Source organism: Aulonocara stuartgranti (assembly GCF_965226115.1).
Source record: "Aulonocara stuartgranti genome assembly, chromosome: 20".
NCBI classification, from domain to species: Eukaryota; Metazoa; Chordata; class Actinopteri; order Cichliformes; family Cichlidae; genus Aulonocara; species Aulonocara stuartgranti.
This window is the reverse complement of record NC_138956.1, coordinates 23,300,110-23,322,529: the sequence shown is the minus strand read 5'-3', so window position 1 is coordinate 23,322,529 and position 22,420 is coordinate 23,300,110. Positions and strand designations below refer to the sequence as shown.

General features: G+C 41.2%; 1 protein-coding gene across 2 annotated transcripts in view; it reads left to right on the top strand.

The window, feature by feature from the left end:
- Positions 1–8,480: 8,480 nt before the first annotated feature.
- Positions 8,481–22,420, top strand: part of LOC309696298 (nuclear receptor coactivator 3-like) — a 64,545-nt gene continuing 50,605 nt past the window's right edge. Inside the window, exon 1 of one of the 2 annotated variants that reach the window (XM_082517471.1) lies at positions 8,481–8,846. The gene's annotated coding sequence lies outside the window, so the exon portion shown is untranslated. The remainder of the gene's footprint in view (positions 8,847–22,420) is intronic. The other variant, XM_082517470.1, reaches the window with a different exon arrangement.

The following is a 22,420-nucleotide window of genomic DNA, read 5'->3' as shown; positions in this document are numbered from 1 at the left end:
ATTCTCTCGGAGAAAATGTCTCCATAATAATCTGCATGCCAGTAAATAAAGCATTATCATCTTCAGCCCATGTTTTAACCATCTAATGGAGTGCTACTGTACACTAAGTATGTTTTATTATCTTCGAAGATTCAAGGAGGTCAAGTCTCATAGTAAGAGTCAGTTCAACATTATGGTGCTGCTGCTGCTGCTGCTGCTGGTGTGTGTGTGTGTGTGTGTGTGTGTGTGTGTGTGTGTGTGTGTGTGTGTGTGTGTGTGTGTCCAACAGTTGTTCTGTTAAAGCCCATTAAGTTTGACATTTTCAAACAGATGCTTATTCACAATACATTTGACAAGCGGAGGAGGATGGATGGATGGTTGGATGAGAGTGCACAGTAGTTTTTTTTTGTATATTTCCTACCTTCAGGAAGCCAAAATTGGCCCATTGAATAAAATCTTGCTATTTGTAGTTTGAGAGACAGTAACAAGAACATTGTTATTCTTTTAACCAACTAAAAAAGTTTACAAAGTATCAATCCTTAAAAATACAATTCATTATGAAATTATTATCCACTGAGTGTGTGTATGTAAAGGTTCTAAAAGCTTCACAATGGATTTTAATACAAGAGAGCAGCTCTGTGGCAACACATTAAGAAGCTCACAGTGACAACGCTAAAATGCAGCTATGATAGCAGGTATCATGTTCGCCATTTTAGTTTAATGTGACAGCTAATTAGCACTAATTTCAAAATAAAGCTGAAGTTTTGTAGGAATGACACTGACCAAATAAAAACTGAAAACACCAGCAGCACCAGATGAAGCTTTGACCAAGCACCGATGTGATTACAGCTCATACTGACGTGGATTTAAGCCATATCTAATGACGAGCCATTAACTCTAGAGATATTAAACAAATTAGGTCAATATTTGTGAAATCTTGATTTCTCAGTCAAAAAAGTGTTTATAAAGACCGTGTTTTGGAAGATTAATAGTGAAAAAGGCTTCAGAGTAAAGTTGTAGTACACGTTTGGCTGGGGTGGGGACTTCTGTTGAGTTATTTCTCCTTCTGCAAGATGAAGTTTCAGACATGTGTCTGAATTGTATCCAGTTTAACAGTGGGCAATAATTTTATCAAACATTATGCACAACTGTGCAATGACCTCATGATCTCATTTCCTCTAAATTTTTTGCTTCTAAGATGAGGAGCATGTCTGCCATCACTCCCAGTCAGTTGCCATCCTTAAAGTGACTTTGGTGCATCAAAATGGCAACAAAGCAGCAATAAGACAGAGTCAGTGTGATATGAGTTTTCGATTGAACGATGTCAAGATGACAATTAAAATTGCAATCTGTTTGTGATAATGCAGGAATTAACTGTTATAAATCATTAAAAATCACCAATCTGTTGCCATCTGTTGCAAATCTGGTGCCATCTACATACACAGAAATTCACATTAGCATTCAGAATCCAGCCAAAACCTCATAGATTTGAAATGGAAATTCTAACAAGCACTGATGTAGCTGCTGTCAGGTGGCGATTTCATTGCACCTTGGTTTCATACGGGAATAAAACCAGATAACAACCAATTGAGTCGAGTTCCCGACTGCAAAAAGATGCGTTGCACTCATCAATGCAGAATGACTGATTAATTACAACATGTTTGGCAATCTGTCTGCATTTATAAATTACTCAGCAATCTTTGCCAATCTGTCTGAGAGTGACTGCAGTCATTCCAAGTTGGGCAGTGCTTGCTTAGAAACAGGTTGCCTTTTGCAATTGCCTTGCAGTTGAAAGCGGTGGCTGCAACTACAGGGAGTGCAGAATTATTAGGCAAGTTGTATTTTTGAGGAATAATTTTATTATTGAACAACAACCATGTTCTCAATGAACCCAAAAAACTCATTAATATCAAAGCTGAATGTTTTTGGAAGTAGCTTTTAGTTTGTTTTTAGTTTTAGCTATTTTAGGGGGATATCTGTGTGTGCAGGTGACTATTACTGTGCATAATTATTAGGCAACTTAACAAAAAACAAATATATACCCATTTCAATTATTTATTTTTACCAGTGACACCAATATAACATCTCCACATTCACAAATATACATTTCTGACATTCAAAAACAAAACAAAAACAAATCAGCGACCAATATAGCCATCTTTCTTTGCAAGGACACTCAAAAGCCTGCCATCCATGGATTCTGTCAGTGTTTTGATCTGTTCACCATCAACGTTGCGTGCAGCAGCAACCACAGCCTCCCAGACACTGTTCAGAGAGGTGTACTGTTTTCCCTCCTTGTAAATCTCACATTTGATGATGGACCACAGGTTCTCAATGGGGTTCAGATCAGGTGAACAAGGAGGCCATGTCATTAGTTTTTCTTCTTTTATACCCTTTCTTGCCAGCCACGCTGTGGAGTACTTGGACGCGTGTGATGGAGCATTGTCCTGCATGAAAATCATGTTTTTCTTGAAGGATGCAGACTTCTTCCTGTACCACTGCTTGAAGAAGGTGTCTTCCAGAAACTGGCAGTAGGACTGGGAGTTGAGCTTGACTCCATCCTCAACCCGAAAAGGCCCCACAAGCTCATCTTTGATGATACCAGCCCAAACCAGTACTCCACCTCCACCTTGCTGGCGTCTGAGTCGGACTGGAGCTCTCTGCCCTTTACCAGTCCAGCCACGGGCCCATCCATCTGGCCCATCAAGACTCACTCTCATTTCATCAGTCCATAAAACCTTAGAAAAACCAGTCTTGAGACATTTCTTGGCCCAGTCTTGACGTTTCAGCTTGTGTGTCTTGTTCAGTGGTGGTCGTCTTTCAGCCTTTCTTACCTTGGCCATGTCTCTGAGTATTGCACACCTTGTGCTTTTGGGCACTCCAGTGATGTTGCAGCTCTGAAATATGGCCAAACTGGTGGCAAGTGGCATCTTGGCAGCTGCACGCTTGACTTTTCTCAGTTCATGGGCAGTTATTTTGCGCCTTGGTTTTTCCACACGCTTCTTGCGACCCTGTTGACTATTTTGAATGAAACGCTTGATTGTTCGGTGATCACGCTTCAGAAGTTTTGCAATTTTGAGACTGCTGCATCCCTCTGCAAGATATCTCACTATTTTTGACTTTTCTGAGCCTGTCAAGTCCTTCTTTTGACCCATTTTGCCAAAGGAAAGGACGTTGCCTAATAATTATGCACACCTGATATAGGGTGTTGATGTCATTAGACCACACCCCTTCTCATTACAGAGATGCACATCACCTAATATGCTTAATTGGTAGTAGGCTTTCGAGCCTATACAGCTTGGAGTAAGACAACATGCATGAAGAGGATGAAGTGGACAAAATACTCATTTGCCTAATAATTCTGCACTCCCTGTATTTCCAATTGATTGACAGTGAAAAAAAATCCATGCAATCACTGGTCAATCTCTAGTATGACTGAAAAAAAAACAATTAAAATTATTATTGCATGTGGTATGGAAGGTAATGATGATGATAGTGCTAATTTTTTTTTTTTTTGCTTTAACCTCTGTTTGTAGTTTTTAAATAGCTTATGTAGTTTTTTTTTCTATTCAACCTCTTAACTGCTTTAATTTTTACGCCAGCACCAAGTCTAACTTTTACTAAATAAAAAAAGAGGCTTAAGTTTCTGTGTGTGTGTGTGTGTGTGTGTGTGTGTGTGTGTGTGTGTGTGTGTGTGTGTGTGTGTCGCTCTAGGAGTGAATAGATGTGAAGCGCACACATTTATTTGACAGTTTTTATGTGATGGGCAGCTGATTTGTGGGTAGAATGGGTAGCTTTTCCTAATAAATGATGCTATGATAATAACACATCTCACCATTTTCTTATTTTCCTCCATGTATGCTCACCCTTCTTCACTCATCCCAGTCAAACCATTGTAGTTCCACCTTATTTTCACTCCCTCGACGATTCTTTGCGCTTCAACACTTCCTCTCCTCCATCCGCCACACTGTCTTTTTCTACTTTGTGTGTGTTTTACACCTTTAGGTTTTCTAGCTATCCTTCCCTCCAGGCAATATGGACCATTCATCATTATCTGTGAACTTGTCTCTCTGTCTCCTTAAACTTCCTTAAACTAAACTCTACTATCTCATCATCTTGGCTCACTTCTCTCTCACCTTCCTCTCTTCTACCCCTTCCATTCACACTGTCAGTGACACTTAGTGTTAGTGTGTGTGTGTGTGTGTGTGTGTGTGTGTGTGTGTGTGTGTGTGTGTGTGTGTGTGTATCTGTCTGTGGTCTTGTCTGCCTAGTATTATCGTGATGACAGATTTTGGTGCTATCTGTGCCTGAATTGTCTATCTTGGCAGCAGTCGGGGTGCTGTGTTGACATGTCCCAGTTCATAGGCCACCCGGATCAGATGTCCGCACTGACCCTGCCAGCTCGCATATGGAGCCTGCATATGGGGCCTCATCTATAAGAAATAGGTGCCCTGAAGGAGCTGCAGTCCCTCCAGCGACGCAAACCCAGTTCATGGAGGCCAGCTCTTCCAAAGGGGCCGTAGGATGTAAAGTGACATTTCAGCATTTGTTTACAGGATACTACAACAATCTGTAACACATACAGAGTGCTGTGAAAAAGTATTTGCCTGCTTTCTGATTTCTTTTTCTCTTTTTTTGGCACATTTTTCACACATTTGGGATCAACAAACAAATTTTAATATTAGTCAAAGATACCCTGAGGACATACAAAATGCTGTTTTTAAATATTGATTTTGTTTATTAAGGGCAAAAGGCATTCAATTCTACCTGGTCTTATATGAAAAAATAATAGCCCGCCTTTGTTAAATCATGAATATTAGGTTTGATTACTGCCAGACTTGTTGAATCATGAAATCACTTACACAGAGCCTGTCTGACAAAGTGAAGCAGGCAAAAGATCCGAAGAAGCAACAGATCAAGCCAAAATCTAAAGAAACCCACAAACAGAGCCACTTCTGAGGCTTCGGGTCTCCAGTGCCATAATCCACAAATTGAGAAAACTTGGAACAGTGGTGAACCTTTCTAGGAGAGGCCAGCCTACAAAGGTTACTTCAAGAGTGCATCGACGACTCATCCAGGAGGTCAGAACTGCATCTAAAGAACTGCAGGATTACCTCAGTTAAGTTCAGAGTTGATGCTTCAACAATAAGAAAGAGACTGGCAAAAAACATTGTGATGATCCCGAAGACATTTAGGAAAATATTTTGTGGTCTGGTTTGTGTTCTGTTACATTTGATGTAAAACTAGCACAGCATTTCAGAAAAAGAACATATTTTTCCCTCTTAATAAATGACATCATCATTTAAAACTGCCTTTTGTATTCACTTGGGTTATCTTTGTCTAAAATTTAAATTTGGTCTGATGACCTGAAACATTCAAGTGTGACAAATAAGCAACAAACAAAGAAATCAGAAATGGGGTAAATAAGTTTTCCTAACATAATGCATTATTTACAGCAAGCAGAGCAGAGTTAATACTTTTATTAGCATTAACCCTGTGAGCTAATATTAGAATATATCATTTGATCTAATGATTAATCTATTCACACAGAAATTTGAGTAAAAAAATCCAGGATCTGCAATATGTTACATGAACCGATGACATACACATTACCACGTGAGATACTATGATTACTCATACTCTCACATTACATATTACTCAGACCTGTACACGCTATTATACAAAAGATGCTATTATTTTGGAAATAATTGGGCTCAGGGGTTGTTTTGCTGGTTAGTTCTGGAAAATTAGGACTGAAAAATAACTGAAATAATCTTGATTGACAGAAACTCAATGGTTTATGATGAGAGATTTAGTTGCCGTGCTCAACCCATGTGTATGGTTGTTTTGTCCACAAATTATTAATTTTTTATAAATGTTTTCTTGGAAAAACTTTTTAGAACTGCCTAAGATCTCTCTGGGAAATGGTAAAAGAAAAAATCTTTAGTATATTATAACAATCAATCCACCGCTTCCCATGGCTGCTTATCCAGCGTAGAGTTTGGAGTCCATCCCAGCTGACCTTGGGCAAAAAGGTATAGGCTGATCACGTCATAGTCCACCACAGGGCAAACACACACAGACAGATAACCACACACTTTAATACACATGTAAAGCAATTACGAATCACCAAATAACCTAGCATAGATGTTTTTGGATTGTGGGAGGAGACCCACTCAGGCACAGGCAGAGCCTGCAAGCTCCACACAGAAAGTCTTAATAATTTATTTTGATATAATTCACTACTGACAAAATCCATTAAACAACCCTGACACTGATGCCCTGTCATCCTCATTGGATGTAATTTTTTGGCATTGAAACATGTAAACATCCACTTACATCTTCCTTCTTCTTCTTCTTCTTCTTCTCCTTTTGAACTCCCTCTTATCTGTAAGTCCTGTGAAACAACATCAGAAAAGCGTACCTTTTCTGGCTTCAGCCGTGGACACGTGTTTTAATTTTTTTTTCAGTCAGTCGGTCATTCTCAGGTCAAGTCCCAGAAAACTTAATTCCTCAGTATGCTGTTAATATCTGCATGTGAAGTTAAAATGAATGTATATCACAAACACAGGCATCAGAACAAAATGAGCTGGTGCTCACGTGTCGCAACTCACAGCAACTCCGCACTTTACTTGTTCTGTGAAAAAAGTAAAACTGGGAGGTAACTTTTAGAAATGTCAATGTTTTATAGATGTGCGAGCTAAAACTAACATCTTAGTGACACAGATATTTGGGAGTTTAAATAAATATCTTTTCTTTTAAATGCTTAAGAATCACGACAACATTATACACTGTGCAGGAAATCTACAAACTGCGTACTGGGTCACTCCCTAGGTTATCTTGAACTTGAATATATCTTTGGCACGTTTCTGCTGCAGCTTAGCTGTTTATTCTTTTTTTTCATCTGTCTACTCACATTTTCACCAATACTAATAAACACATCAATCTCACTAATATCTATTAAGCCCTAAAGTGAGCACACTTTGACAGTTTTACTTCCTTTCTCTGGGAATTATTTTCTGCTAGTTGTTACCAGCTGGTCCACAAAGAAAACTGTAACTGTAACTTCGGTCGTGTAACTGTAACTTCGGTCGTTGCTGTGCTTTTTGGAAGTCGAATTTCCCAGAGGAACCCACCCGAGGGATTAATAAAGTTCTATCTTATCTTATCTTAAAAGCACACACCTGGTTTAGATTTTAAAATTGGACAGATGTCTCTATGGCCAAAGTAAATAAAAAGCATGTGTAATAAATGTTAGGCTACCACGTTTGATCCCAAAATGAGAAAAATACAAATATCATAACTTATGAGAGGTTATCATGATCTCATGAAGACAAAACTTTGTGGTTCATAAATCTGACAAATTCTTTAACAGCTGTTGATAAATCACTGCCCCCCCCCCCCCCCCTCAAAAAAAGAGTCATAAGACAGAGCTGAGAGACTGTGATAGGAGAATGAACAATCTTATGTTAGCTTAGTTTCATATTAAAGTCACAAGCCATAATACTGTTAGGACACCTTGCATAAAAAAGTTGTATAAAGTTGTATATATAGCCAAAGTAAAGTTTGTACATTTATTTATTTTTTTATGTTTCTGCAAGAAGTTCTTTAAACGGAATTATATTCTAATGCTAAAATATAATCCATTTTCAAATATACTGCTTTATTTTTTATTATTATTGATAAAGTTGCAGTTATTTACTTGTTATCCTGAAGAAACAACACCAAAAAAAGTTTTAATGGTTGAACGTCAGACTGGAGAGCTGCCCAGGGTGTGCCCCGCCTCCCGCCCTCCGTAGATGGGATAGGCTCAGTATTTATACAACATTGTAGATGGCTTTAGTTTGCATGAGGGCATGAACGTCAAGCAGATTACTGAAACTTGCTCCTATTTTAAGTATACTATACCGCAATCCCTCCGATGACACCTGACATCAACTACCAACAACAAGTGCAGACTTGATGTTCATTGAGATCAGTTAGGAAGGATCCAGATGAAATCGGTGCAAGTGCAAAAACAATGGCGACAAGTCCATAAAATAGTAACTAAATGCATAAAGTTTTCACTAGTTATTGACAATATGTTTCTATGGAATTATTTATTTAGCAATATCGCTTTCTTTGTTTCTTCAAATCAATGAACACAACGTTTAAAAAAAAAAAGAAAAGAAACAAACTAAATTTGAGTATCATATTCAAAACAGAAAAGCACAATTATAGGAAGTGGTGTGGTTAAATATGCAAAACAAATGTTAAACTGTTCCAAACTCTTTCAATGAGGACCACACAGAGGCGGCTTTTATTTATCCAAGTGAACTTTTTTTTTGCACAAGGCAAGGACAGGACTTCTGCGTCCTTATTTGCTCTCAAGTTCGCTCTTTTCTATCTCCCCTTCAATCCAAACGCCCTCTTTTGGCTAAAAAAAAAAAAAAAAGTCTGGATATTTGCAGCCTGTAGCTCCTCCCATCAACACAAACAAGTCAGCTGTTTGCTTTTCGTGCAGTGAGGTTAACTGATAACACACACTGTGGCATCTTCCCTCTCGTCGCTCACATCCGTCTGTACGCTGCTAGACAGACGGTGCCTGCTCCTCCACCTCCACCTCTACCTTCCACTCCTCCTCCTTCCCCCGTGTGGTGGTGGAGTCTGCCTGTAGTCCGTATCCGGGTTGGACGAGCCATCCGGAAGCGCGGGGCTCGTCTAGAAAGAACTCGTTTACCCACAAGTCCCAGCGACGCCTCAACTTACAGAACTGGCTTCTTGGGCTTCGGGAGTGTTTCCCATTTAAACAAACAGAGCCGAAGATGGCGGAGAGTTAATGGTGTAAAGAAGAAATTATCGATTCGGGAGAGAGTCACGTCCACGAGGTAAGTACGTTCAGCACGCGCGCTCCTATTCAGTCAGTTTGACCAGACTTTGCGTTTGGTTTGCATTTCAATAGAGGACGGAAATGTCTTGACTTGGGTTTCCAGCGGCAGAGCGCACACAATATTGGCATCGGCGCGGTGCGGAGGGCACAGAATACATATTTTATTTTATTATTTTTTAAAAAGTAAATGACAGAAAACATTTGCCCTCGGTTTGTAACGGTGATGCGGTGCGTGTTTCGGTGCCATGCTTATTTGCAGCACGGCTGAACGTTTGGCACATTTCATAAACTTAACTTGATCGCACAAGCTCGCCAGTTTACGCACGAGCCGCTGGATCGCAATAGTGCCTCCAGTAGATTTGCTGCAGAACATGAATAAGTTTTGGGACAGCACATGCTTTGGGCTCGCACGCTCGCGCTTGAACGCAAAATCACGGGGTGATTTATTTTTTTTTTGTTTGTTTTAAACCGGTTGATGCTCGCTGTCCGCGACAGTCGGTGGGAAACAGCTGAGCCCGGTGCTGTCGCAACGTGAGGGAATTTGGACCGGGATGTTTGATGAGCAGGAGCGTGCAAACACACTCGGCTGCGTACTGTATGTGAAAGCGGCTCCCGCTGTATTGCTACTGGTCGCTTTACAACAAACGTGCGCTGCAGGAAGGAGGCAGACGATGGTGACCGTCCGTCAGTCAACCAGCCGCTCAGCCAGCCTGCAAGACCGATTAAATTCAAATAAATAAAGTGCAGCCGGTCTACGGCGTGTGTCTCCAGTGTGCACGTCAGCAGTGCACGAAGGGGTCATGCATTGCCTTAAAATGTGTGAGGTGATACGGTGAATGCTCGTCGTGATGGTGTCTTTTTCCTGTTAGGTCCTTCATAACCCCTCCTGCCATCTGCTTCATCCTCAGTAATGTCTCTAACTGTATATCTGCAGGGGGCAGCAACGTGGCCCTGTGCGTACCCGCTGCTCTGCAATTATGAAGGTGCACTGTTTGATCCCTGAAACAGCCAGCCGGTGGTGTAAGTGTGTGTGTGCGTACGCCGGAAAGCGCTGTGTCCTTGAGCATGACACCAGAGCCCCAGCTCACACTGGATAATAGCAGCCTTACAGTTCAGTGTGTGTAAACAGAGGTTGAATCGGAGTGATGCTGCAGGTGAGGGATGTGAGGCTGAGTTGATTATATTGAAGTCGCTGTCTAAATTTAGATGCGTGTCCAAACGTGGCTGCAGCTAACAAAGATGGTTTTCATTAGTCTCTTTTATAAGATATAAAATATTTAAAGGTTAAAGACAGTGACAGCTCAACACTCACAGATGTCCTTCTCAAAAGATGTCAATTTGCAGCGAGTCACAGATGAAATGCTGCAACCAGAGAATTCCCCGTGCTTATTTAGTGATGCATGACATTATAATGTCTAATGTTATTGTTGATGGCCCCTTCCCCCCCCCCCCCCCCCCCGAAAGGTTTACATGAAAATAAAAATGGGTTCAAGTTTCAGCTACTATAACAATCTGAACTATTTTAATTGGCTGAAATATTCAGTTATACAACAAACTAACAGTCAACTAAATATTAGCCAATGGGAAGAGTTTGTTGATCAGATGTTGGTTCGTTTGTTGGTCGATTAAGGGGAAGAAAACTGAGTTGCAAACAGACGTTATAGTTAGATAGTAATTACACACATCAGGCAGGAAGTCCAAAGTGTGGGATCATTTCGAGAGGAAGGGCATGACTCCGAGAGAATAGCATGCAAACTCTGTAGGGAAACATTTGCCTATCATTCTTTGACTTCAAACATTGCTTTTCATTTGCAACTTGTAAGTAGCTCAGTGGTAGACACTTTGCACCATAACTTACTTTAATGTTCAGCTGAGGGTGTCCTTGTTAGTTAAAAAAATATGAAAAAAATATGATGGACATCATATTTGATCCATTAGGATTGCCAGTTCTAAATTGTGAGCAGCTGCTGGTTTCTTGTTTGGCAATGGTAGTAAACTTGGGTTTTGGGGCAGTTAAATTTGTGACATTGGGCTTTGGCAAACAGAGGTGGACTTTATTTTTACAGAAAAAAAATTATTTAGTAAATAACGGATGACAGGACAACTAAAATAAACACTTTCAGGCCAGTTAGCTTCTTCTGTTTATCTTACTGATGTTTCATATTCAGTCCTGTTAAGCCACTTACTGAAAGCTCTATTCTCCTAATTTAATTGATGTATAGTTAGTCAAATGCTCTCCGAACTGTCTGGCTGCTGCTCGTGACGGGGTTTTAATCAGGAATTTATTATTAACAGTAATTGTTTCAGCTCTGTGCCCCAAATGCGTCTGTTGCCCAAGTGAGGGGGGGGGTTGGGTGTCGCAGCAAGGAGCCGTTGTCTCGTTGCACGGCACCCATCTTCTGACAGATTTACAGTCAACTCTGTGGACCAAGTCTCTGCACACGTGCTGTCGCACACACGCCTACAACCTGCTCACAAGGAACCGAAGGCAATGGGAACAGGGAGGTGCTGTGAGCGAGCCGCCAGGACTCATGAGGGGTTTCGCCAAGCGCATGGCGGGATGAATGCATTGACAAGGAGGAGGAGGGTGACAGTGATGCATTATGTTTGCTGAATGGGGAAAAAGGGGACAGAGGTTAGCAGGGGATGCTGGTGACTGGGTCAGGCACTGGGGGCAGGGCTCGTGAGGCTGAAGCAGGACATCACATATTAGCCTGGGAGCTTGGGAATCTGTGAGTGTGTGTGTAGAGGAGGAAGGAGGGGGTGTGTACCGAAAGGGGAGGGGCTCAGGTGGAGCCTCTTGCTGGAATTCCACCTGGTATTTCTCATCTTTTGTCTGCGTCCTGGTCTTTGGTCAATCTCGTTTTTACCCACCTCGACTTTGCTCGCTTGTTTCTGGGTGTGTGTGTGTGTGTGTGTGTGTGTGTGTGTGTGTGTGTGTGTGTGTGTGTGTGTGTGTTTTCCACCTCTATTGTGGACTCAGGAAGTTTTCTGCCTCAGATTGTTCACATTCTTTGCCATTTTCTTTCTTCTCTCTGTGGCATGTCTCTCGCTGTCCCCTTGCCTCCCCCAGCTCCAGAGTAGTGAGCTAACTGTTGTCCTGTTGTTGCTGGGGCCCCTCTCTGACATGTCAGTATGTGTTAAACAGGAAATAATCTTCACCAGCTCTCATTGATTTCACTCTGTAGAGGAGCGGGTGCTCATATTTAAATCTCACTCATTTTTGTCCACCTGTCTTTTACTTAAACATCAACACTCCAGCGATGAATACTGGGGCATCTGATTTGCAGGGTTTTTTTTCCCAAATAATATTTTGACCTCACTGACAATAAAGTATTTTAAGTTTCAATAAGCGTACAAAAATCTACTTTACAATCGGGTATAGAAATATATTTTTCCTCAATAACCCTTTAGTAGAATTTAAAAAGACTTGTTTTCAAGTTGGATTACTGAGCTAAATAATGCTTGTGTTGTGTGATGAAGAAATATTTATAATCATACTCTTATTACACATAAACCTACTGGGCTACTTGCATGTTTATGTTATAAAACGGGGCGCTCTAGGGCTCGACAGTTCATCAAATTTAATTTTCAGTTCCAACTCTGGCTTTTACCAATGAGTAACCCTGGACAGTTAAGTTTAAATGACTACTCTGCTGCATGTTTGCCCTTCACTAAAAGCCCAAATCTACTCCCCATCATGATGCTGCATCTTTAGTTCAGTGCCTTTGCGTAATGTGACTTAAATTATATTCATTGTGATATAGTTTAAGAGTGATTCTTCATTAAAAAGATCAGTTACATTTTCAATAAATACACAATGTTTCCAAGATTTCTTAATAATTCATAATTTGAAAATTATTTTGAATTCAGTAGAAGCCAGATACCTAATGGATGATGGTTGCATGATGTGCACATAGTGCATCTTTAAATACACATGATGCTACCTGCAAGCCTTCAGACCAAGACCTAAACCTGAGACCTGGAGACCATTTGGTGACTCTCCCTAGAAACCGAAGATTTTTTAGAGAAATTGACCCTCCTTGATTGGTTGGCGTGCAGTTCCTGGCTGATGCTGTGCGGCATCAGTTGCAAAGAGAGAGCTGCACTGAAAACCTTGTGATTGCTCTCGTTGTTTGTAGATTGCTACAGTCACCAAAGTTTTCATCTTTTCTGCAAAAAGTACTTTTGGTTTCATCATTACAAGGGGTCACTCCTTCTGGAATCGCACCGGAATCTTTTGCTTGTTATCCCAGCTGCTAACTAACCACCGAGCAGGAGTTTAACTTATAAAAGCATGATGCAAACAAGAAATGGAAAATGTTTACTTTCAAAGTAAAAGCTGTGCCTACACCACCGTACACGTTACAGAAGTAGCAACTTTTGTCATGTGTAGGCCGTGTGCAGGCGGGAGCGGTGGTAAAGAGGACCCAAAGTGCAGACTTACAGAGATGGAAGATAAACTCAAACTTAGATTTATTATAAAACAAAACTGAAAACTACAAAAGCTGACAGGCAGAACACACAGCATAACAAGATGGTAGATTGCGACACTGACACAGAGAAACACAAGGCTTAAATACACAGAGGGAGCAAGCAGGGAATGAGAGACAGGAGGGAAACACAGCTGAGGCAAATCAGGGCTAACGAGACAAGGGAAGCAAAACCAGGTACATTAACATGAGACAAGGACTTTCAAAGTAAAACAGGAAACGTAACACAGACATGGACTTGACAAGGGGACACAGCAGACAGGGGAGACAAAGCAACTAAGAAACACAGACAGAAACCAGAACATTAACAAAGAAACCAAAAGACTAGAAACCAGTGAACCAGAACGTTCTCTGTTCCTTTCACAGGAGTTGGCTGCTGAGATTTCTTCCTGTTAAAAGGGAGTTTTTCCTTCCCACTGTTGCCAAGTTCTTACTTATAGGGGATCATCTGATTGTTGGGGGTTTTCTCTATTATTGTAGGGTATTCGCTTTGCAATATAAAGCACCTTAAGGCAACTCTCATGTTGCGCCACTTAGCGAGTAATTGGTATTTGGAGACATGTTAGCTTCTTCCATACAAACTATAGACAACCACGATAATCTGCTAGCAACCAAAGCAATTGCAAATGAAGCACTATATACCTCTTTGTGAACCAGTTCCATGTAGTAAGAAAAATCAGCTTCACACAACCACTCACCAGCTGTCAGAGACTACAGGTTTTTCCCTAGCTGGAAGCTGCCAGGGCTTCACTGACTGATCTTGGCCCGTGTGACAGGGGCTTAATGTAATTATTGACGTGCTTCAATGCTGTATCTCCCCATATGGAAAAGATATATATAAATCTTATAAAGTTTGTATCTGTCTTGTGTGAAACTTATATGAAAAGCATACAAGAGTGAAAACAGATATAAGATCCTTTGAAAAATGAAACTTGTATGTTTTGGATACTTACTAAAACAATATATGAAAGTAATGAGAAAGTGGCCACTTTCATGAGTAAATCATATAAGTTTTTACTATTTCTTTTCCATATGGGTAGGAACCTCTGTTTGGATCACTAGTCAGAAAAAGTAAAAAAAAAACCTTCACATTACTCATTACTTTTTTTCTAAAGTAATCTATGATGTTACTTAATTACTTCCTGGAGAAAGTAATTTTTGAAACTATTCATAATTACTTTTGCGTGCCCTGAAATGCATTGTCACATAATTACCAGTTAACAGTATAAACCATGGGCTACAGTCCCATACACTTACACAAACTCATCACAGCCAACGACAGGCAGCCAGAGCCTGTTGAAGATCAGGTTCTGGCTGCTGGGCTGGGATCTGCGTACACTCAGCTGTAAAGTCACTCTGGGTTCTGTCATGGAGATCCTTCTGTGTAGACCCAGTGTTGTATTAGCAGTAGTGGATAGTTGTTTCTATCCTGGATGGAGTTTGCACTTTACTTTTGTCAGGCTCTTGTGCTTTTTTGCAATAAAAGTAATGTCCATATCTCCACCATTTTCCTCCTACCTGCACACAAACTGAAATGTGCTGTTTGTTGTGCAAGAAAAAAGAAGCAGGAAAATGAAAATTTGTATTTTTGTTTTGTTTTTTTCACCCATTGTGCAGATAATTAAAGAACCTTTTATAACACAAATAATTACATAATTGTAATCTGATTACTCGATATAGGACAGTAATGCGTTACATTACTGCATTACAGAAAGATGATTAAAATCACATGTGGCACTGCCGATAACACACACAGATTCATTCATTTGTTCCACTTGTGTGTTTTCAGTACAAAACGTCTTGGCCAACAGTGAGATCAGCGGTTTAGTGGACGGCCAGTTCTAACAAGATTGTCAATCCAAACATTTAGATATAAACTTACATCTGGCAGGTGGTGCTACAGACACATTTTGCTCTACACTACCAAACACAGGACAGCATGAGCATAGAAAAGTGTTTTAGTAAAATAAGTAAATAGCTATCTTAATATGTGAAAAGCTAAAATGTGGCTTGTAGTGTAATGCACTAAAAAAGTGCTGCATAAATGCAGTTACTGATCTCAAACAAGCACATAGTTCTAGTCAGTATGGATCTCCTTCTGAGTCAGAAACCAGCAAGTTATCAAGAGTCACATACTACAGCTATTCATCTGATGACAAATTGGAGGTAGACAAGGGATTTATGTTTGGTACCAAATATGTTATATTTTATCTTCAAGCTAACAGTTTTAAATCAGAAATTCTACCCACAGTCAATGTGAAGGAAGCTGTTGTGCTTCCATGATTAAAGACGATACAAGAAGAAATCATGGCGACACAGATTTCTCTGATTTCTCGGTGTCAAGCTGCAGTATCATTGATCATTATTTTCCAAATATGGTGCGACACATAACGCCTCCCAAAAAAAAAAAAAAAAAAAAAAAAAAAAATATATATATATATACACACACACACACACACACACACACACACACACACACACACACACACACACACACAGTTTGGTAACGTCTTGAGTATTTGGACAGTTATAACATTTTTTTAACTGTACCTCTGTGGATTTTAAATCAAATCCCAACCAAATACAAGTTCAGTGCAAGTTTTGATCTTTTGTCTGCAGGACGATGAAACAGCTTGTTTGCCAGTTACTTTGGAGACTGACACACTTCCAAGTGCAAGTCACACTTTTTTGTGAGTGTGTGTGCAAATAACTAATTTACTACTAAGCGCAAGAGGGCTTTATGTAGCCTAGAACATTAGAAAACACTGAAAGAAACACAATGTCTCTTACTTATTCTTTTTTCTTTTTTTTCTCACATGGCACCTGGATGCTGCAGCTCGCTGAACAGTCTAGAAAGAGGCGTGCTTCCTTTTCAGAGGAGAGCTCTTACATAAGAAAAGTGACCCAAGTTGTGACACTAAATGCAAATTTTTAAAAAAGACTAATAAAACTGAAACTGAAAATCAAATTCTTACCCAAAAAGCAACGTTCTATACTAAAGAATACTGACTTAAAATATTTCGTTTTAATGAGTGGATTTAAATACAAGAGCTTTTGGTATTTTTGAAATATGTTATTCTTATTGCTAACGTGAGCAAAACTAATGAGTGGGAGCGGCACAGGGAGTGGCAGAGGGTGTTCAGTTCAAGGTCGGCCCTCTAAAGCCAAGGCCGTGAGGATCTGTCATGGTTACGTCAATTGTTTTATAACTTTGACCTTAACATTTATATAAACACCTGTTTATATAGTTCCTTTTGTCGTGTGTCAAAGGCGAGCACTGTCAAACCTAACGCTGGAAAACAGACCTCATTTGTTGAACTTTTGCTTTTGGCTTTTTAATATCATTGACTAGTAAGAGTTAAGCAGTGACCAGTTACATAATTTCTTTATTGGGGAAAATTAACATGTTAATATCCATCCATTCAGTCTTCCAGGGTCATGAGCGCCCTGGTGCCTTTCGCAGCTACCACCGGATGCAGGGCCAACACAGAGAAACAGACAACCCTTCATACTCACATTCACACCTATGAGCAATTTAGAATGACCAATAATTTAACCACACTTACTGCATGTCTTTTAACACTGATCTGGAGTCAGCTGTGTAATTGAGCCAGTAGAAAAATTAATTTTGTGTAAAAGCAGGTAGCTGAAAAACTGTTTATGTGATAATAGAATCACTAAATATCAAACATAGTTGGAGCGATGATAGATAGCGAGACACACAGAGGGAGAGGGATGATCTGATGGACTGTCAGAGTGTATCCTTGGTTTCTGTTTCCTTTCTTTCTCCAGAATGCCTCGGTGCAGCTCATGTCCTCTGCCGCTTTATTTTTCTGAGAGCTATTTCTTCTGTGAGAAGAATGTCAAGTGCCTATCTCAGTGCGCTTCTCCGTGTTCTGTCTTTTGTTTTCTTACTTGTGGTTCACTCTTGATTTCTGTCTTCTCTTCTCGCCCCGGTTCACCTCAACCTTTGTCTTCTTGAGTGTGTTTTTGTCTCCTGGCTGAGACTTTTTCTTTTTAACTTTTTCTGATGTCTGGGTCATTGCACTTTAACTAAATAAGTTTATGTGTTAAAATCTGAAAGACTGTATTCTTACGATAGTAGCTCTTTATTGTGTGTGTGTGTGTGTGTGTGTGTGTGTGTGTGTGTGTGTGCGTGTGGGTGGGTGGATGGTAGTGTTAGGCTGGGAGGGGGGGGGTGGATACATAGGGGAGAGCGAAGAGTAGACGAGGGGGGAGGAGACATAGAGAGTCGTTATTAACGTGGCGACTCCCGCTAAAATTCAGGGAGTGCTGTTGCATCCAGCTGTTACTGGTTGTGCGAGGCTTCGTTGCCATGGCAACACAGCCCTGTGCGCCTGCTCAAGGTCGTTCATCCAGCTCTGAACCGAGCAGCATGCTGCACATAGGATGTATGGAGGGAGAGAGGAGGAGAGAGAGAGAAAGCAGGAGAGAGGGAGGGAAAGACAGGCAGAAAGAGAGAGAACAGAAGAACTACTTCAAAGTGACCAATCAAAAGCACTTCAGTGACGCTGTGGTCGGTGAACAAACTCGGCCCTGCCTCCACCTCGTCTCTGACACACACGCGCACGCACGCACACACACAGTTACTTTCCTCAATAAAGAAACAAACAAAAAAGAAGCCCCTGGCCTTGGGGCTTGTAGGTTCTTTTGCCAGCTGATAAAATATTTAGCTGGTCAGTGCAAGAGAGAGACAGAGAGACGGGGGCACGGTGGCTGGAGAAGAAGAGAGCAGCAGAGCTTGGCTTTGTGTTTTCCTTTCTCTAATGGTGCATTGCTGTGAGGCTACCTGGGGCTTCTCCCACCTCCTCTCCTCTCTCACTTTCTCTCCTCTCCCCTCAGAGGGCTGCAGCAGCATCCCTTGGGGGGGCTCTGCTGCATGTTTGCAGGCGCTGACTAGACTCGGCGCAGCACACAGTGTGCACTAAACAATCCCGCGCACCGAGGAATCACGGCGCTTCATCGCACGACACATTGTAGGAAATTGAGTCTAACAGTAATCTTTGTTGGATGATATTAATAGCGAGGCACTGTGTGATGAATGCCCGCTGAATCGCAGCTTTACAGCTTACGACGTTGTCGCCGGCGTGCTTGTACATAACGACAGTGCTGACGTTTCGCAGTTATAATGTTTAGTGTGTTCGTCATAATGGTTTCATTTTCCTAATAAGCGACTGCACCTGAGGCTGAGGATGTAATTGAGGTTTCGGCTTGTTTTTATCGTAAAGTTTAAAAAAAAAAGAGGACAAATTGCTTGTAGAGAAAATGTGAAAACATCACCAGTTTGATTAAAATTCATCCTGAGGGGTCCAGTTGTTGTTCACGTCTTTGTATCGCTGTCAGAAGACAAATGTGGGTGAGCAAGGACATGTCCTCAATAGACTTGGGCCATGCACTGTTATGCTTTAAAGATTTGTGTTAGAATGATATTAACAGTATTTGGTTGTGTTGACACACACTTGTGCCATACAGCGGACACAAGTGACAGTGAGTTTATTAGGACGGCACAAAAAAAATTACAGTGAAGAGGAAAAGAGCTGAGTGGGTACATGACACATGTGAGGCCACATGCGCCCTCATCTAGCAGCTGCAGTCACCACAAGATGAGACACGTAATGCGGTCGATCGCTTATTTTTGTGTGTGCTTTGCTGTATTGATTCAGAGATCATATGAATAAATTGGCAAATTAATCAAATGTAGTCACTTTATAATAAAACGCCACCCCTGAAGTTTAATAATGACACGGATCGTCAGGTTTAAAGTGTCAGCATAGTCTGTTTCTATATTATCTCAGCTGTTGAGGTCACAGAATGCATTCAAATCTAAAGTGTGGCAAACTTTTAGATTTTCCTCTCCTGCCTCTCTTCTTTTTCTGGGTGCACGCAGAGTTTAGCTGGATTTTTTTGACAAAGTCAAACATTTTCGGTGAAGCGCAGGGAAGAATCGCTTTTTGTGGTCGGTGACGTTATAGTGTAGCATAGTGTGTGGATGGCTGTTTAAAAGTTAGAAAAACACAATCGGTGACCTTTCTGTGAGCCCCAATCAAAAGGAGAGTCGGACTTTTGGGTCGGGAGGAGGTTAGGTTCACCTTTCTCTTTGCTCTTAGTTAACAGATGCCTGTTAAAGGGGTCCTCAGAGGGGTGTGTGTGTGTGTGTCTCTAACAAGGGGAGTTCTGTTTTTTTACTTATTTTCCATTGTAAAATCCAGACCTAGTTTATGTGTTTTAGAGTTTTACACACACACACACACACACACACACACACACACACACACACACACACACACACACACATACATTTATGGGGTAGAGGATGAGGTAAATGTTACCAGCTGCAGCGTAGCAAGCAAGTGGCTTCAACTCTGCCTGAACCCGGCTGTTATGTGACCACCTCGTCAACTTAATTCACTCCTTTCCCTTAAATGCCACACCGACCCCCATATCACTTTATCACACTCACATATATGTATACACACACATAAACACACATCACTAGCTCCTTTTTCCCCGTGTCACCAGCAGCATCGCTCAACTCGGGGTAGTGGTGGAGCACTCCCAAAGCTTGTAACCCCCCACCTCACCACAGCAGTGTTGAGCAGCACACTGGCCGGGTGTGCTACGTTATATTGGCTGCCCCTCCGGTTACCCTCTGAGGTCACATTGTTGTTGTTATGATGTCACAAAGGCTTTTTTGTGCAAACCTCCGTCAGCTTACTTTTACACGCAGGCTGCAGTGAAACACAGTTGACGCTCTTTAACCAGTCGATCGGTTGCAGGGAAAAAAAACTGCACTTAATTTGTTAACTTGTTCACTGCTGGACTTATCATCCATCCATCCATCCATCCATCTTTATTTATAAAGCACTTTAAAACAACCACAGCTGACACAAAGTGCTGTACATTGGAACGAAATAATAAAAATAAATACGATATCAGCTTAAATATAGCTATGCACATGTTTCGGCCAAGCTAGGAAGCAGAAATAAGTCCCTCCGTGTGCTCAAGCTCAGTTCAGGCAGGGGGAGTGTCTTTAGTTAAATCAGGTTTTGCTTTTTAAACCTTATCCACCCCTCTCATTTTCTTTCTCTCACTTCCAATGAGTCTGTTAGTCCTGCGAGATCCGAGTCGTAGTAAACAGGCGGTGACATTCGCAGGCTCTCTGTGGAGGGAAAGGGGCCAGAATTTAAATATTGATTTGATGCAAAGTGAGATAAAATGTCCTATTCCTCTCATGCTCCGCTTTTAGATGCTTTTTATAGCTGTTGATTGTGTATTTTTAGCTGTTGTCGAGCACATCAGACTTTACCCAAAAAGAAGGCTTTGATTTTGTTTAAGCACACTGTGTAAACATGCTGCTGTCTGTGACAGATCAGCGCTATATAGGATCCCTAGGATGAAATATCATCTCCTCTTGGACTCTGCTACCTGCTCAGGTAACCATCAGGTATTCAGGCTCGGCTTGTCTACGGATTCAAGGGGCTGTTAATGGTTATTGAGCTGGTAAGACTCCTCCAGTTTTCTGAGAAAAAAAAAAAGCGAAATGGAATTGGAAAACTCGATATTTAGATTTTATTCTAATTAAAATGTTTAATGTTGGAACTTTGATAAGCACTGGATCTCCAGACAGTTAGCTGGCTCCCAGTTAGCCGTTTTGAGCACCACAGTGTTCTAAGGACCAGCCACGACCCAGCAACAGGATGTTGGTAAATGCGTTGGAGCACGTAACTTGCGACTCACAGGAACTTCTGGTATTGGTGCCAAAAGCCACAGGACACCTTCACAGGTCTCCCAGAGTCTAATGCCCTTTTTCGTAGATCCACTGCAGCCTTGAATTTAAAGACATTAACAGCCAAATAACGCAAATGTCTAAGCTCTGCCGTGACATCATTTAACAGTCCGTGTGATGTGTGAATTAAGCCGACGTGAGAATAGTGCAGGTGGTAGTTTACTGCCAATGGAAGGGCATTGTGTGTGTCATCTTCTGCACATTGTATCTGGGCAGCTTACCTAAACCACAGAGTACTTCCTGTAGTCTGAACCCACCTAAAGCAGACTATTTCCAGCTGTGAGCTAAAGGCGATTTACTTAACATGAAGGTTAATATTAAAACAGTTGTTAGTTCATTTGTGTATTTTCTCACCTTCCGAATTTTGCCATGGAAATTATTGGCAGCGACTGTTAATTTTAGACACACACAAATGTTAACCCATCATAACTGTATAATTTAGTTTGTAATGTGCTTTGAATTTTTGTTGTGGTGGCACTCTTTATTTTTATTTGAATCAAAGATTGTATCTGTAACAAATGTCCATGCCACGGAGGACGTTCCTGTCTACCGGAAGGAGAGTAGCTTAGCTATATTTATGTGGTACTACAGTAAACACACACACAAACGCGCAGTGGAGACACACGACACCCTCTTATGTGTTAACTGAAAACCGTTGTCTCTCACACGTCTATGACAGGTCTCCAATAAAGGCCTTGTGGAGAGTACGTGTTAGCTAAGTACGATCTCTCTCCCTATCTTACAAAGGCTAAAAATAGCACCATATCTACGCTAGACTTCGAAAGAGAAAAAGAGGGAGGGAGGACGCAGAGAGAGCGGCAGAAGGAGGAGAAGGTGGGGATGGCAGGACGATGGTGAGAAAACAACAATCAAGGCACGAGAAAAAGGGGAGAGGAGATGAATAGAGGCAGAGCAAGGGTGCGGGAAGGAAAAGAAAACAAGCCATTAATAATTTACCTGCGGGACACTTCGAGTTCGACCTTTATTTCTGGTCAGTGGTGCACAATAACAAAATGCTGGGCTGAGTGTTGTGTAGTGCGAGGAAGGGAAACTCTTCTCGTGATCTGACTGCTGATGTACAGACTGGAGGTTTGCACCTGTGGGCAGTGGTCAAGCGTACTCAGGTAGTGGGTTTTCAGACTCAAAAATAGCTCAGCTATTTTTAAAAAATGTAGCAGTGAGAAGATGAAAAATTATCCGGGAAGACCAGTTAAAGTAAAAGATTCATGATTTCAGGAAGTGCCAAGCACTGCAAAGCACTTTAAAGATTTT